Source organism: Meleagris gallopavo, chromosome 2 (assembly GCF_000146605.3).
Source record: "Meleagris gallopavo isolate NT-WF06-2002-E0010 breed Aviagen turkey brand Nicholas breeding stock chromosome 2, Turkey_5.1, whole genome shotgun sequence".
Lineage (NCBI taxonomy): Eukaryota > Metazoa > Chordata > Aves > Galliformes > Phasianidae > Meleagris > Meleagris gallopavo.
In genome coordinates this window covers 66376425-66392229 of record NC_015012.2, presented here as the reverse complement: position 1 = coordinate 66392229, position 15805 = coordinate 66376425, and positions in this window count along the sequence as shown.

The following is a 15805-nucleotide window of genomic DNA, read 5'->3' as shown; positions in this document are numbered from 1 at the left end:
TGATTGCTCTCATTTTACCCTCCATCCACAGCAGATCATTACAAAACTTTGCCTTCTCCTTGCTCAATTGCCTTCTGCCTCTCAGACCAAGTCTCAGTGTGCCAGACAGGACCTGCCTGCACCCAGATACTCCTTGGCATCCCCATGCCCACGCACAGTTTTATGGTATTGCTGAGCTGAAACTACTACAGCTGCTAATGCCATGCTCCTGCCTATGTCCCAAGTGAGAAATGAGATGCAAAAGCTTCAGCCCTTGGGTCTAAATATTCTGATGTACTAGGATACTTCACTGGAGTAAATTGTAGTTTCCTGCATAAGAGCTGGATGCAGTACCTCCTGTCTTGTAAACACAAAGATGACTGAGCTCATGTGCATTGCATATAGCAGTTCAAGCAAATGCTTAAAACCAGAGCTTGTGGCGGAGCTTCCCAGCTCTGTAAAACAGACAGGAGCCCCCCTCTTCCCATCACCTTTCCTTCATAGCACTTCTCGTGCTCATACAGAGAGGATGCACAAAGACCTCCTGAGCTGTGGCTCTTTGGAAGGTTTCGCTGTTTCACAAGAGCTGAGACACTCCCGATTCACCAAAGGGAGCAGCTGGACAACAAGTCAGGTGTTGGGGCTACCACTCTATTAGCTTTGGTGCAGTTACAATCACTAGCAATGGATAAGGTCACTGTTGTATTTAAGATGATGTTAGGCAGAAACTTAGGCAAAAATGCTCCATAGCTTAGGCAAAAATGTAGAATGCAGGCTACAACAGGATAAGCAGTAAATGAGAACAGAAAGCGAGTCCCTAACCCTGTAGGAGTGAGTACCTTCGTGCTACGGAGTCCGCCTATGGAGGCCGGACACTTCATACGCCATCATCTAGCTCCACCATGCGTCGGGATCCTCTCCCCGTGCTAACTTGTAAGCAATATAAATGCTCTCTCTTAAATGCTGTGTTTCAACGATACCAAGCAGGCAGGTTCACATGAACCACACATTTTTTCCTGAGGTTCGGTACCTTTTCCTACTGAAACGCATTCCCTAAATAATAAAAAGCCGCACGAGCGCGTGCAACGACGCTGGGAGCCGTGAGAGCTCGGCGGGCGTCTGCGTGCAAGGAAGAAGAGGACCACGAGATGGCAGCGTTGCACTACGGCACCGGCTGCGACTGGGAACCGCCCGGAGAGCCGGGAGGGGCTCTCGCAGCTGCTGCCGCGCTGCTGGGCGAGGTGACCCGGCAGCCTCTGGGTGGGTCAGAGGTGTTCCTGTAAAGAACTTCACTTTTTTTCCTTTCTTCCCATAGTTTGCATAAAGTTAAGAAGTGGATAAAGGTTGCTGACGGCTTTCACATTGCTGTCATGCAGAGAACAAAGTGAAATAAACACACGATCCTACTTTGGAAAGAGATTGTTTTTGCAAAGTGCTGAAAAAAAAACGTAAGCTCCAAAGCCCTCTGTTCCTGGCACGGAACAAAACGGCAGGCTCCTCTGCAGTGCCCTGTGGCAGCAGATCCCGCTTCTGTTGTAGCCTCCAAGACTCGGCTTGGCGATTTGCCCTGAGCTGCAGGTAGAATCCCAGCCTCAAACAGCATGGCAAGGCTGCATAAAGGCTGGTAGGAAAGAGGTAAGTAAGCAGCTGTGCTTTTTTCAAAGAGAGAGACCTGTGTCTACCTAGAGGTGTGCATAGAATCATAGAATTACAGAATCATTAAGATCTCTAAGACCAACTAGCCCAACCATTGATGGGATGCCTTGTAGGGGGGTTCTGCAGCACTGAAACTCTGGCTGCAGGCAGAAACAATGAGTGCAATCACACCAGGGGCTTAATGGCACCCTGTATACACTGTTGGATAAGATACAAGCAGGTGATCACAAAAAGAAAAAAAAAAAAGGAAAGGCAGAGAAGTCACACATCTGGAGTCACAGGGAGGTTGTTGTATGGGGCAGCATGGGGCAGTTGGGCAGCAGAGCCTTGTGTAGGATAAGGATGACATGACACAGAAGAGTTCTTTTCAGTATGTACCCAGTCAAATATCATTCAGCCTTGTGAGCACCTGAGGCTGCTCCAACGTACCCAAGGCACTAGGGTAGGACTTTGTCCACCTGTGCTGTTGGGCCTCTGGAATAGAGAATCTAGAACCTGCAAGGGGAGTAAGGAGGAAGTGTTAGTGATGGGTTTGGATACCTGTGCACAGTAAGTGATATGCTCCATGATCACACATAAGAGGCCAATCAATTTTTCAGGCTCATCTTGGTGGTTTCACTTTGGAGTCCAGTCAGCAATGACAACAGAAAGAACAAGATGAGTGAAAGAGATCTTCAAGCAATGAAGCAGATGTAGACCAGTTCTAAAGTGTGTGGAAGAAAAGCACTATCAGAGAAAGCAGAGTGCATACTAATTTAAGGAAGATGACCATGAAAAACTGCCAGCTGTTACCTTTGCACGACGACAGCAATAGGCTTGCAGGTCCCTGTGTTATAACCAGCCTTTGCTGAGAGGAACAGCCTGGGAGGGAAGCCAGAGCTTGATTTAAAGTGGAGAGAAGTGGAGAAGGTGGCAAGTGAAGAGTTGGACCGAGAATGGTGATCATGGTGACCATTCCTCTGCCTGGGGAGCCAAGCTCATGAGGTACTTCGTCCCCCACAGTGCCTGAAGGACTGGCACATCCTTGGCTGGTCTGTATCTCCAAGCTGTTCTCTCTGGTGACTGAGCTCATCGGTGCTGGGAGGCCTTCTCCTCCCCCTAGCATGGAAGCTCTTTGGAGAGGGTCATTGCTGCCTCTGCATGTGGGGACTTTTTGGCAAGCGGGTGGTGACTAGCATCATCCATGGCTAGGATTTTATTTAATTCAAGGATACTTGGTGCATACACAAGAAGCCTTGGGACAGAGGGAGAATTACCCAATTTCAGGTGTAACTGTGAATTACCCAACTTCAGGTGCAGCTGTAATGACAAGATATTCTGTATCTCAGTGAGGAAATCTCCTTAGAGCAATATATTCTCCCTCTGCTGGGATCCAGACTTCCTGATTTTTGACTGTTCTCAAAAAATCACAACACCTGGAACAGATTTGGAGTTGACACAACCTAATTTCTTCCCTAATAGCACGAGCCAGTGCCTTTCTAGCCTGGAGAAGCCTGAAACTTTGCAGCTCTGAGATCCAGAGCATTCTTAGTATCCGTCTTACAGTAGAATCCTCTCAAAGAAAAATCCATGATTATGTCTCTACAAAAAGAGATGATTCTTCATAGAATCATAGAATGGCCTGGGTTGAAAAGGACCATAATGGTCATTGAATTTCAACCCCCTGCTATGTGCAGGGTCACCAACCACCAGACCAGGCTGCCCAGAGCCACATCCAGCCTGGCCTTGAATGCCTCCAGGGATGGGGCATCCACAACCTCCTTGGGCAACCTGTTCCTGTGTGTCACCACCCTCTGTGTGAAAAACTTCCTCCTAATATCTAACCTAAACTTCCCTTGTCTCAGTTTAAAACCATTCCCCTTTGTCCTATCATGCTTGCTCTGATAAGAGCTTCTGGAAGGTCCCCTGTCCTGTTCTACCACCAATTCGTCATCAGACTCTCAACTCCTCCCACATGGCTCAGCTTGCAACAATCCTGTCCACTGCTTGTATTCCAAGAATGAACAACAGCACTTTGAAAGGCGACACATAAGAAGAGACTTTTACTGTAGCAAGTCAACTAACTTTGATGGAACAGACTTTTCTGGGAAATTAGCTGGATTGCCAGGGTAACCAAATCACAAAAGCATACAGGACACAACACACAAAGGGATACAGACATTTGCTGAAAAGTTCTATGGGCATGACAAAATTAAATGAAACTGGATGCCCTAGAAAACAGTTTTCACTTTCATCATGTCTCTTGGCTGGATTCCATGGCATCGCAGAAACATTTCTACAAGAATTGATTACTTCTCTCCTTCTGTGCCCTGGAGAGCTTCCTACGCCACTCAGAATAGGTAGGTCTTTTTGAGCTTAGAGGTGAGATCTCAGCCAGCTGGGCAAAGCTGCCATCCTTCCATTGCGCACTACTATGCATATGACTGAATCCTGTGATCAAACAAGCCAAAATAAAACAGAGTAGAAGGGCTACCCCCTTATTTCACTCACGTGTAACAGCAGGATGTACATTTAGAACCAAGAAAAACGTGGAGAGACGACAGTAAACTAAATCTGAGCTAGAGAGCAAAGGTATAGAATAATGTTCATATGGCTAGGGTTAAGCAAATGGAGCCGAGCTATGAAGTAAAGTCAAAATCAACATCTCCCCTGAGTTTTGAGAAAGTTTGATATTCATGGGTTCGGTTCAGCCTAAAACATGGGTTATTTGACCCCAATATTTCCCTAAATTTGGGAATATTCTGGATCAGCTTTTACCTTGGTCTGCTTTCAGCTGCAGCCTTTGCAGATAAGACCAGCCATAGCAGGACTCCACACGGTGCCCTGACTAAGCCATTTTCAGGCCACAGCCTGATTTTTTCCACATCTTCTGTCTTTTCCCAGGTTGGAGCTCTTTGCTCATGCAGATGCTCCTGATACTTTCCTGAGGCATGTGGGCCTCTGATATTTTGCCAGCTGTAGGAAACACTACTTGTGTTTCCTTAAAAAAATAAAATAAAATTCTTATCCTTAAAAAGATTTTAATTCAAATTCCTTCTCTACCTCTTATTTTCCATGTTTCAAACATAGACTCCACACATCAGGTTAATGGCCCACGGGTACTGATGATGACTGGATCTCTCCCTGTCCCTCTTCTTGCCTCGTTTCAGCTCTGACTTCGTACAAAATTACCCTCTGGCACAGGGAAAAGCCAGCAGACTTTACTTAGGGCTTGAGAGAACAGCAAATTCTTACATCATTCTGAGCAGATGGGGAGAAAGTGGGAGAGCACTGGGACCCTGGAAAAGGCAACACAGAATGAGAAAATCTTGCTTTTCACAACCAACTGGTTTTCCAGGAAAGAAGTCTCGTTTTTAAAATTAGATTAGAGAACTTTTCTAGACACAGATTGCAGGAGGAGTTATTTTGCAAGGGCACCTTAGAGCATCAATAGCTACAAATTTATACTTCTGAATGAAAGATTTCTCTTATCTAAACAGCACATAGCCCTCCCATGTGAAATCTGTGCAACAAAGGGTTCACTTTGTTACATTTATCCCCGAATTAGTTAGAAGAAGCTTCCAAGATGTACTGCACCAGAGACTATTGATGCTGTACAGAACCTGGTGGCAAAGGAAATGAAAGGAAATGGGAGGTAAGGGAATTAGGAGGTATGGAGGACAGATGACCATGAAGCTCAAGTAGATGAAGTAACAACAAACAAAATAGGAAACTACTTTTCCAAGCTACCATAAGAGCAGCTCGGCATCACAGTTTTTTATTCACACTCCAGTAAGGTGAAAGACACTGACACCAATCAGCACAGAAGGCTGGCGGTGGACTGGAGAAAAAATAGTGTCGAAATTGGTGTTGAAAATATATTAATGAAGACCTGAAAAGACGAAGGGTACAATCCTCCTAGATACAGAGGGTACATTAGTGTGCCAGTCACAGGGCTGTCATTTCGATCCTTCCCTTCCGCTCTCTGCTAAGTGCTATTTTCTCAGTCTCTTAGAGGGTAAGGACAGATGGGAACCATTAGATCTCTGCGGATCCTCTGGGAACTGTTAGTCAGACCTCTTGTATATCACAGCCCTTCAAATCTCGCCTGCTTACCTTGACTACAGTGTCATTCATGCTTTTAAACGCAGTTAGAGCACATCCATGAGAAACGTGCCTGTCTTGACTTGGGCACATCTGTAAAATGTGCCAGCTGCCCTGACAGCTTGTTACAGTGATTAATCACCTTCATTCTAATAAATTTGCTCTCAGTTTTTCATATGAATTTATCTGGTTTCAGCTTCCTGATACATATTCTCATAATTTACTAGATTAAAGAGCCTTTCAGTACCTGATATATTTCTCCCAATGAAGTTCCTTAGCCGTCATAATCAATTCCCTGCTCAGTCTTTTTTGATAAGCTAGAGTGAGCGAATGCTGCAAGTCTCTAATTGCAAAGCATTTTCTTCAGGCTCTGAATCATTTTGTGTGGCTCTAATGTTCCATTGCCAATTTTTCAATATCAATTTAAAAACACGAGCCATCCCAGTGCTGGTCTTGCTAATACAGTGTGTGCTCGTACCCAGTTGCTTCTCCTTTCGGACTCTTAAAATCTATTCAAAATCTCATGCAGATGCAAGTGATCTTCCTTCTGCCTGGCATTTGGAGAAATTGAAAAGCAGCCATCAGTTACCCTCACTGATGCTGCCATCTCAGCAGGTACAGAGGAAGTATGGCAAAGCTGTCTCCCTGCTTGTTCACTGAGAGGTGATTTGATACGGGAAGCTGATGCTGTCGCTACAAAGGGTACCACCCTGAGCACACATCACCTGAGGCATGCCAAGACCGCATCTGCAAGAGCAAATTATCTAACTGGCACAGAGCAGCCACTGAACCTTCTTCCCCTTCAAAGCATGAGTGGTGGCGTCCATACGTACTTTTGCATCCTTTTCCTCACACAAGGACGGTCTGAGGGCTCACACTGACTCCAGAGAGGCAAGATGTCTGCGGAGTTCCCAGCAGGTGTATCTGGCCTCTTCGTGCAGCCTCATGTATCTCAGCAAGAAAACAGACTAAGAAAGAAGTTGGTGGAAAATCCTTACATTTAGAGGAGAGCTTGCAGGGAGAGGAGGTATTTTGCAAGCATACCGCTGCCTCAGAAGTAGAAGGTTGTGAAGTCAGGGCTTCTCTTACAAAACTGCCACTGACTGTAAAGGCATTTTTGCAAAAGCTCAGAGGGAAGGACTTGTGTCTGAGACTGCACATCATCATCACTCAGTAGAAACTGAAGCCAGAGGGCATGCCAAGCTAGCGGCCTCACAAGGCTGGTACTCTAAGCCAGGGCATCCCCAGGCCAGACATCCTGAATCAGATATTTGCTCGGCACCAGTACCTCAACGGAGCTGGCCTGTCACACTGTCATTAAACTCAAAGATCATTTGCCAGAGCCAAAACAGCAGCAGCCTGGTCATCCAACTCCAACAAGGCCTATGGCATTTCACTTTCATTATCAGTAGCTGAGCAGTTCAGTACCCAGGCCGTGCCTAAATGCTTCTTTTTCTACATTTATTTCCAGGGTTCTCAGATCACGAAATTGAGGGAAGAATGATTTGGGGAAAAAATAATCCCCTCCACGCTTCTGTAGAAGGGAACAAAAATACTTGATGGCAAACACGTTATAATACAGATTTTGACTAGAACAACAGAAATGGCAATGCGTGGTGATAGGACAAGGGGAAACGACCACAAAGTGAAGCATAGGAAGTTCCTCACAAATGTGCATAAGAACTTCACAGTGAGGGTGGTGGAGCACTGGAACAGGCTGCCCAGAGAGGTTGTGGAGTCTCCTTCTCTGGAGACATTCAAAACCCATCTGGATGAGTACCGTGCAGCCTGCTGTAGGGAGCCTGCTATGGCAGGGGGGTTGGACTTGATGATCTCTGGAGGTCCTTTGCTGCCCCTACAGTTCTGTGATTCTGTGAAACTTTTTCTGCAGAGTTTTCCCCTTCGTATTCTGGCAGTGGCAGAAAATGCTGAATCACAAACCTGGAGTTAAAAAAAAAGTACTTCATAAGCAGAAGAAACATATGTTACATCATTTCATGCTTCCTGCTCTGCTCTCTGGTACAACGTTTCTCATTTTCAGGGTATCATAAGGGTCAGTTTTACAGAACAAATCCTGACATCGAGTATAGTAAATATGCTGCCTTATCGCCTTGGGATCTCTTCTCAAATGGTGAGTTCCAAGTTCCATTCCTGCAAGTAGAACAGTTCCCAACACCACTGTCATGGTGAAAAAAGACAGTTTTTTTCTTCTCATTGCCACCATAGTCTCAATTCATAGGCTGGGGGCTTCTTCAGCAGTGTAATGCCAGTGCCATCTATGGGCAAACAGCAGAGCTACCACCCATACTGAACGCAGTAAAGTAGGAATACATACCTACCTGGAGAATTGCTCTCAGAAAAGTTTGAAAGAACTTTCAAGAAGACTTTCTAAGATTTTACAACAGCATTGATGTAAGATCTGAATAAAAGTTAATCATGGGCAGTAACTACTTCTTCTGGTATCTGTTTTAACCAAATTACGCATTCATTCCGCCGGAATCATTTTGCCTGAGGAATTCTGGTGCTAAAATTTAAGCAGGAGGGAGAGGCCACGGTGTCAAGCCAGAAGTATGCATACTCTATCTATTTAAAAAAGAAAAAAAAATGAGTTATTTGAAATGGTTACTATCAATTATCAAATGTGTAAAGAATGATGAACAAGCTTTGGTGCTGCAGGAAAGTTGCAGATTAAGCAGATTACTTGCTGGTTATAAATTACAAATATATACTGCCAACCAGTTTCACTGCTCCCAGCTCCACGATCGAGGCATAGAGATCTCCTCCCATGCCTGCAGAGCGCTGCACCTGCTGGCAGGAACCACACACGGCCAACTCATTGGGCTCAACCACTTGGTGTCGGTCCCTACAGAACTGGAGAAAGGATAATGCCCAGACCCTGAGGGCAAAGGCTGCCCTACGGTTTCTGCTCAGCAACTCAGCAACAAGCACGTGGCTGAGCCCTCGCTCAGCCCCCTGAAAGAAGATCTGTGAGACTGTGAGACTGAACCTCGAGAGAAGAGTCGCAGTAGTTGCATGAAAAGAACTGAGGCCAAAAGTCCTCTGCTAATGGGGTCACAACAAAAGTGTTTGGATAGGATTTCTGCAAGAAAGAGCCAGAAGTGTTTGTGAATAAGCTCAATAATAGGCACTTCCAGTTACTGCAGCACTGTAAACAAAAGTACTTTTGTGTGCTCCCGGATTACTTGCTCTTATTTTCTCTTGCAGTCACATGCCTACGTGGGCCTGTACTACATGAAAACGTGATTCATTAGGACTTTGTAAGCTGCAACCAGGTATTGTGCTGTTAGTATGACTTTAATTTTTATGTTACTTAGTTTAATTTTCTTCCTAACTGTATCTCTTACATGCCCAAATCCCCAGTGGTTTTTAAAAAGTTTTGTTTGACGAGTGCAGTATGTTGCCAAAGTGTTTCAGATTAATGGGCTTCCCTCCAACTGCCCTGTCATTGTTCCACTGGTTCAGGGACATCCCCTTCTTTACAGCAGATTGAAACATCCAGTAATGCAAAACAGATTTGGTGACCCCGTGGCATTAAATCACGCTTTGTGGTACTTTATTCTTGCTCCAAAAGATTTTATGCATTAGCGGGTACATAAAATTGCACCAGACACTGAATACATATTGAAAAGTAATAAATGATTCCATATGGTCTTAATTTTTCAAAGCGGTGCACCACTGTTTTAAAGCAACAGCATTTAATTTTCCAATTAGGAAGAATTTTAAATAGCTCTTCCAACCCACAGATATGGGGACACTCTCACTTCAGAAATTTTCCCCAGCTGAGAAATTTGAGTGCACCAACAACTTTCACAGTCAAATGGTATCCTAACAAGGGTGCAATTAGCCAAGGCAGTTAATGTCTTCCTTTTTTTTTTTTAAAAAAAAAAAGCTTGTGTCATCATTCCTACAAGGACACAGGTCGCAAAGCCACTGTGAGAAAACTGAACAGTTTGTGTTCCTCTTTAGATTTCTTGTATTTGGACATGTCAGACTTCAGCTACAGTTTCTCCCCAGTTTTCCATGTTAGTTCCACGGAAAAAAAAATCCATTTTGGTAAAAACAAGGCTTATAATAGCTCTACCTTGATACATTTTATGTTTAATATGCCTATTATGAAGAGTAGCTACCGCATTTAGAAAAAGCAGGCTCTTCAGCAGATCATTTCTCAGTGTGTATTCAATTATGTGTGCTCACAAAAATGGTACACCAAAAAAAGAAAAAAAAAAACAAGTTTCACTCAATGTCATCAGCTCTCCAAGGCACAATGTCAGTGAGTGATTTTAGCCATGTGTCTCTCACACAGAGGTTTGCCAGACTGAAGATGAGGATCCTGCAGGGCAGGATCTCTCTTCCTCCTCATCCCGGCTCAGAACTGAGTGCTCAAACACATTCCTGTGCAAGATGAGCTCCTCTGAGCACACCCAACACATGCCAGCAGGCTATAGTGGCACGTTCCTACTGCCACTGCTCTTCTCAGGTGGAGTAGTGGGCAGGAAGTACCCACCACTCACTTCAGCACAGCCGGGATGCTTGGAAAATGTCACTCCCCACTCCAGCTGGAGGCAACTCCTGAGTAAGCAGCCTCTGAGTTCCTCTGGCGGGCAGAGAGAGGGCCAAATGCAAGCTTATCAGCCACTTCCCCCACCACATGCAGAACGATGTCTGCTTTTGCTTAGCACTTCACCAGCTCCTTTGAAGCCTTCCTTCCCCCCTGGTGATCTTCCTCCCCCCATACCATGCACCAAGAGATGTGGGGTCATCTCAGAGAGGTGGTGGAATTACCACCCCTGGAGGTGTTCAAGAAAAGGGTATATGCAGCATTGAGGGGTATGGCTTAGTAGTCACAGCGGTGATGGGCTGATGGTCAGATTAGATGATACTAGATGCCTTTTCCAACCTTAATGCTTCTATGATCTTCGGCCCAGTGGGGTTCAGGTGCATCTCCCCAGCCTGCCAGAGAAGCATCTCACTGGGCAGGAAGTGGCTTGCCCAACCATTGCCAGCCAGCCCGCTGAACTCATACTGCTGCCTGGGGGACAGGGTGGGTGACTGGGACTTCTGCCAGCCAATGGGGAGGCTGTGACCTAGCGGCAATAACACTGCCGTGGGGAGGGGAGGGACCCTTGGCACTAGGCCCCTTTTTGCTTATCTATGTTCCTTGCATTGAACACGTGTTAGGGAGCATAGATCTGGGAGAAGGACCAACACACACTGCTGGAGAGGTGCAGCGCAAGGAGGTTGGTGCTTGGGCTCCTTCCTCCAGCAGTCTCTTACAGGAGGAAATCATTAATTCTCCAGAAGAGCTGAAGCAGTCTTTAAATAGATTTTGTTCTCCTCAGAGGCGGCCAAGCCGTGACCCTCGGCCAGGCAGCGAGCCCTCGGGCAGCCCGCAGCCCCCTCAGCCATTCCTGACCAACGCCACCGCGGTACAAGCCGAGGAGGCGGCAGTTACTTAGCGCTGCTCAGTGAATGGGGACCCAGGTGGCACCCGCTCTGCGGCAGCGCTTGGAGACAGCCGCCTCAGGGGCACCTGTCAGCCCCCAGCCGTCGCCCGTTTAACGGCCGTCTAGCCGAGGCACGAACCCAGCAACAGCCTCGCTCGCACACGAACCCCCACCCGCTCTGCTGCTTACTCGATTGTTTATTATTTTCCAGGAGGCGGTGGCGGGGCGAAGGCGCCAGCCAATGGGGAGCGCCGCTGTCCTGACGGCCGAACGGCGCCGACCAATGGGCGACGAGGGCGGGCCCCGGCGGTCACGCGCGGCTCTAGAGCATGACATCATCTGTTTGCACGCCGCAGCCTAGCTTGTTGCGGGCGGGTCGCGGCGAGAGGCGGGATTATGCGAGGGGGCGTGGATATGAGAGGGGGCGTGTCCTGGGGCGGGCTGCGGGCCTGCAGTGTGGCGGCCGCTGAGGTAACCCCGCTGCGGGCTCCTCGGGCGGGGCCGGCGGCCGTGCTCCGCTGTGTGGGCAAAGGACGGCGTTAAATTATAGGGACGGGATAATTATGTAATAAGTGGGTGTAATTAACTCCGTATGGGGTAAGAGGCGGTGTGCCCGGCTTGCACAAGGGGTCGGCTGCCGGGCAGTCCCATTGGTCGTATGGAGATGTCCTGACCGTGTTTGTGGGTGAGGGTGTCCTAGGGGGGGAGGACGAAGTGGTTGAGTGCTGTCTTCTGTCGTGAGCTGGAACTGCTGCTGCTGAGACTAAATCCTTCCATACCGCCAAAGCTGAATGTTTAAAAAAGAAAGAATAAAGGAAGCCAGAGCTGAGCACTTAGATTTGTCTCACCACACTAATACGAACTCAGTAATTGCTTCTACTCTGAAGTGTTCAAAAATTACGATGCGAGTTTTTGAGTAGCATAGGATCGGCTTTAAATCAGGTTTAAAAGGTTTTTAAAAAGATTTTTTTTTATTTCTGCTTTCTTCTTGGCCCTGAAAACATACTTGGGCTGCATCCACAGAGCGTTAGGAGCTTGGCTGTGGGTTTAAAATGGCAGCCAAGACGCTCCTTTAACGGGGCTTTCAGGATTTCAGGAAGGCACCAATATTGCAGGACCTGAACATAAAGCTGCAGGAGCTGGCAAGGCAGCTATGTGTGCTTACGTGTGGTTGTTACTGAAAGTATGGCACCCAGTTAGAAACCCTCCATGAGAAGCTGGGAGCTTGCTGTTATACAAAGCACTGCTCTTTGGTGGGCCCTGGCAATGCAGCAGGTGTGAGACTGCTTTAATAATGATGTGAAATGATTGGGTTGAATTTTCTCACTTTTTCTTTGGAGGTTTAAGTTATAAACCTAGCTTCTTCCAGATGTTTTTGAATGTGGACATCTGTAGGCACTGTACACATACAGAAATGGATTGAGAGTTCCTTGGCAATGGGTGCACAAGTTTTGGTGCCAAACCAGTCTTAGGTCTGGTCCCCAAGTCATCAAGATCACTTGAGGAAAGAGCACTAATGTCACCGTTTCCTTCTTCTGCTGCATTTCTCTTCCTTCCCCTCTTTTCTCACTGATCAGCAAGTTCACAAGCTGAAGTCCAACCTCAGCCAATCCTTAAATTGCTGTTCATTTATAGTTGGAACTCTGCAACCGTCTTTGGCAAGCCCCCTGTGTCTCCACGACATGATACGGATGCTTGCTCTGCCTCTCTGCCAGTCAGCCAATCTCCCCTTTATAACTTTGGAACCCAATGGTCAGTTTTAGCCAAATTGGGCAGAAAGGTTAAAGTCTCAAAGTAGGATGTTGGCTGGCTTCTAGGTGACATTTCTTTCTAATCAGCACACAAGTTTCTCTCACAACTTGTGAGAGTTGTGCACAAAACTCTGCTGCCCTTTGCCCAGCTTGTGTTTAAAGGACATCAGGGAACTGAGGGAAGAAAAAAGAATACGGCAGATGGGAGGGGCAGGCAGGGTTATTGCAGTGAGCACAAACCCTTTGGAGACCTGGCTTCAAAGCCCAGTAGCTTACAAAGGAACTTGCTATGCACTTGGTTGTGTGAAGTCAGTGTAGACAATGCGGCCATTGTTTTAAGGTAACTGCAACAACATTGTCTTATGCTTTACAGTAGATGTTGATAAGGATAAGTTCCAGGACCAACCCCCTCCTCAATGCACCTTTAGCTCTACCTCCAACTGTACACCTGTGCTGCTGCATTAGCAAGCCTTTGTAAAGAGACAAAGCCAGAAAAGTGACCTGCACTTCTCCAGCTACCAGCCAAGGAGGAATGTAGGTTATGGCAGAAGGAAGGAGCAATCAGATCTGGGTTACTGCTAGAAACTGGTGCACTGTCACCTTCGGAGAAGCTGGCTTTCTGTGTCAACAACCTGGAAGACTCAAAAGAAAAAATGAGCTGATGTAGCAGAATGTAAGAGCTTAAAAGAGTTAATCTCAACAAAATAATCACTTGTAAGGATTCCCCTCCAGAGCTCTGTCATATGACTGCTACCTTCCCCTAAGCAGTACGCCATAGGCCCCGCGTCTCATGGGTGGTGAATGTGTGTGACCGAGATAACCCACAGAAATGACTCAGCTGCAAAGGAATCATGACCCCACTGGGTCCATATCAGGTACTGCCTATGGCATGGAGAAGAACAGCTTTTAGAGGAATTCAGGAATACATAATTTAAAAATGTGTAAAATAGTTTGCCCACACGTACATTTTTATGTAGATCCTCTGAATCAGATCATCCCTTGGAGTACGAGCGCTTAATATTCATAAAATATTTGAGTTTTTCTTTCTTTCATCTTCACCATTCCTCTTATTTCCTCTACTTTTTTCCCACCCTTTTATGAACCCTGAAGAACACCTGACTTCAATTTCACCTGTGACAATGGCCTCTCTGCAGCAGTCCTGCACTTTGTGGAAGAAAAATTAACCCAGCCATACCACTTCATCAGCAAGTCCTTCTGCGGTTCAAGGAAGGGAGATGGCTCTGCAGAAGTCACCAAACTCCATCTTCTGTCCAGGGAAGCAAATAGTATGCAGCCCTCTCAGTAAGAAGGTTGCTGCCTCATCCACCATGCAAGATACATGTATATCTACTGTCCTTATTCAAGGTTTTGAAATGTGTTGCAGAGGAAGACACAGTACTCTCAGCCTAAGTAGGCACAGTAAGTGAGTGAGACTGTCAGATGGCCTCAGGGCTGGCCTAACTTTATTCCTGTTGAAGTCAGCGATAAAACTCCCATAAACCGAGCTTTTTGAAAATCCCACCCTCGGGGCATTAAGGTACTTAAAGGAAGAGGCTGGAAATAGTGCAGGCTTTAGATTCAATTTGGATCACTTTTTATACCTCTTGCAGTGTTCCCAGCCACAGAACAGTGATGATAACGGGTTCCTCGTTCTATTTCACTGTGTGGAAGCATGGAGAACAGGTACTTATGTAGTAAAAGGCTGTCTGGCTGAGGCACCAGTGCTTTTTGAAGAGGAAAGAGAATCTTGCAGCAAAGGGCCAGGGCTGGCACCCAGAAGATCTGGTTTTATGTCTCAGTTCTGACACGGGCTTCCTGTATGACCTCAGCAGAGTCATGTAATTGCTTGGTGCCTCAGTCCATCATCTCCTTAATAGGGTTACTACTTACTTATTTCCTTTCTCCCGCCCCGGCCTGTCTTACTTAGGCTGCAATTCTGGCAGGGAGTAGAGCATTTCTGACCACGTGCGGGGCCTTCACCTAGCACAATGAGACGTAATGGCAGTGCTGTGCAGCAAACAATGCGATGCCAATTAAGTAAATAAATTAAGATGATAATATCATTTAGGACTAGATCTTCAGCTTGCAACCCTGCCCAAGGTCAAAGCATGGTATGGAACTGTGCGATGTGGAACCTTGGGACCTGAGGAAATGTTGCCCCTGAGCATGGACAGGTTTGGGGAAAGCCTTGGTGGTGGTGACAGCCAGCAGCTGGCCTGCTTGGGCTCCTCGTGGTGTTTGAGGAAGCCTCATCACTCACAGCTTTGCGTGGTCTTCGGTCGTGACTTTGATCTAGATAATAATTCTATGTGGAAACACTTCAGAAGCACACCTGCTTTAACCTGAGTCAACACGTTTTGTACTGAATCTGGTCCGTGGCTGAGGTTGACATAAAGCCGGGCAAGAGCTGATATGCACGCGCTATGCTTTGTAATGACATTTGTGTTGAGAGTGCTGTGTTCCTGGTTTGTGGGTCACCCCTTTACCCAACCTGTCATTAGTGACATCCTCAAGCTCCTCAGAGGCCCTTCTGTCAGGGGCGGAGAACACAGTGGGGTGATGGCCTTCACGTGGGCACTGGCTGATTGCTCTCCACCCTGCTGGCTGAACGCAGCGCCAAAAACAGGCCAGGTAAACTGGACTCCGGAGATAATACCTGCAAGAATAACTCGTACGCACATTTACATCCCAGTTAGGAGGTGCACTATTGCTCCACTGCGACAACCAGAGCTATCTGCAGATGGGATTAGGCAGCAAGTCGGGCGAACGTGACAAAAACTCAGTGTATGGAGTAGTGAAATCACTAGTGTTGCTTAAACGCACGAGGGAACGGGCACCAGTCCCGTGCCGCTGTCGCCGCTGTCCCCGCTC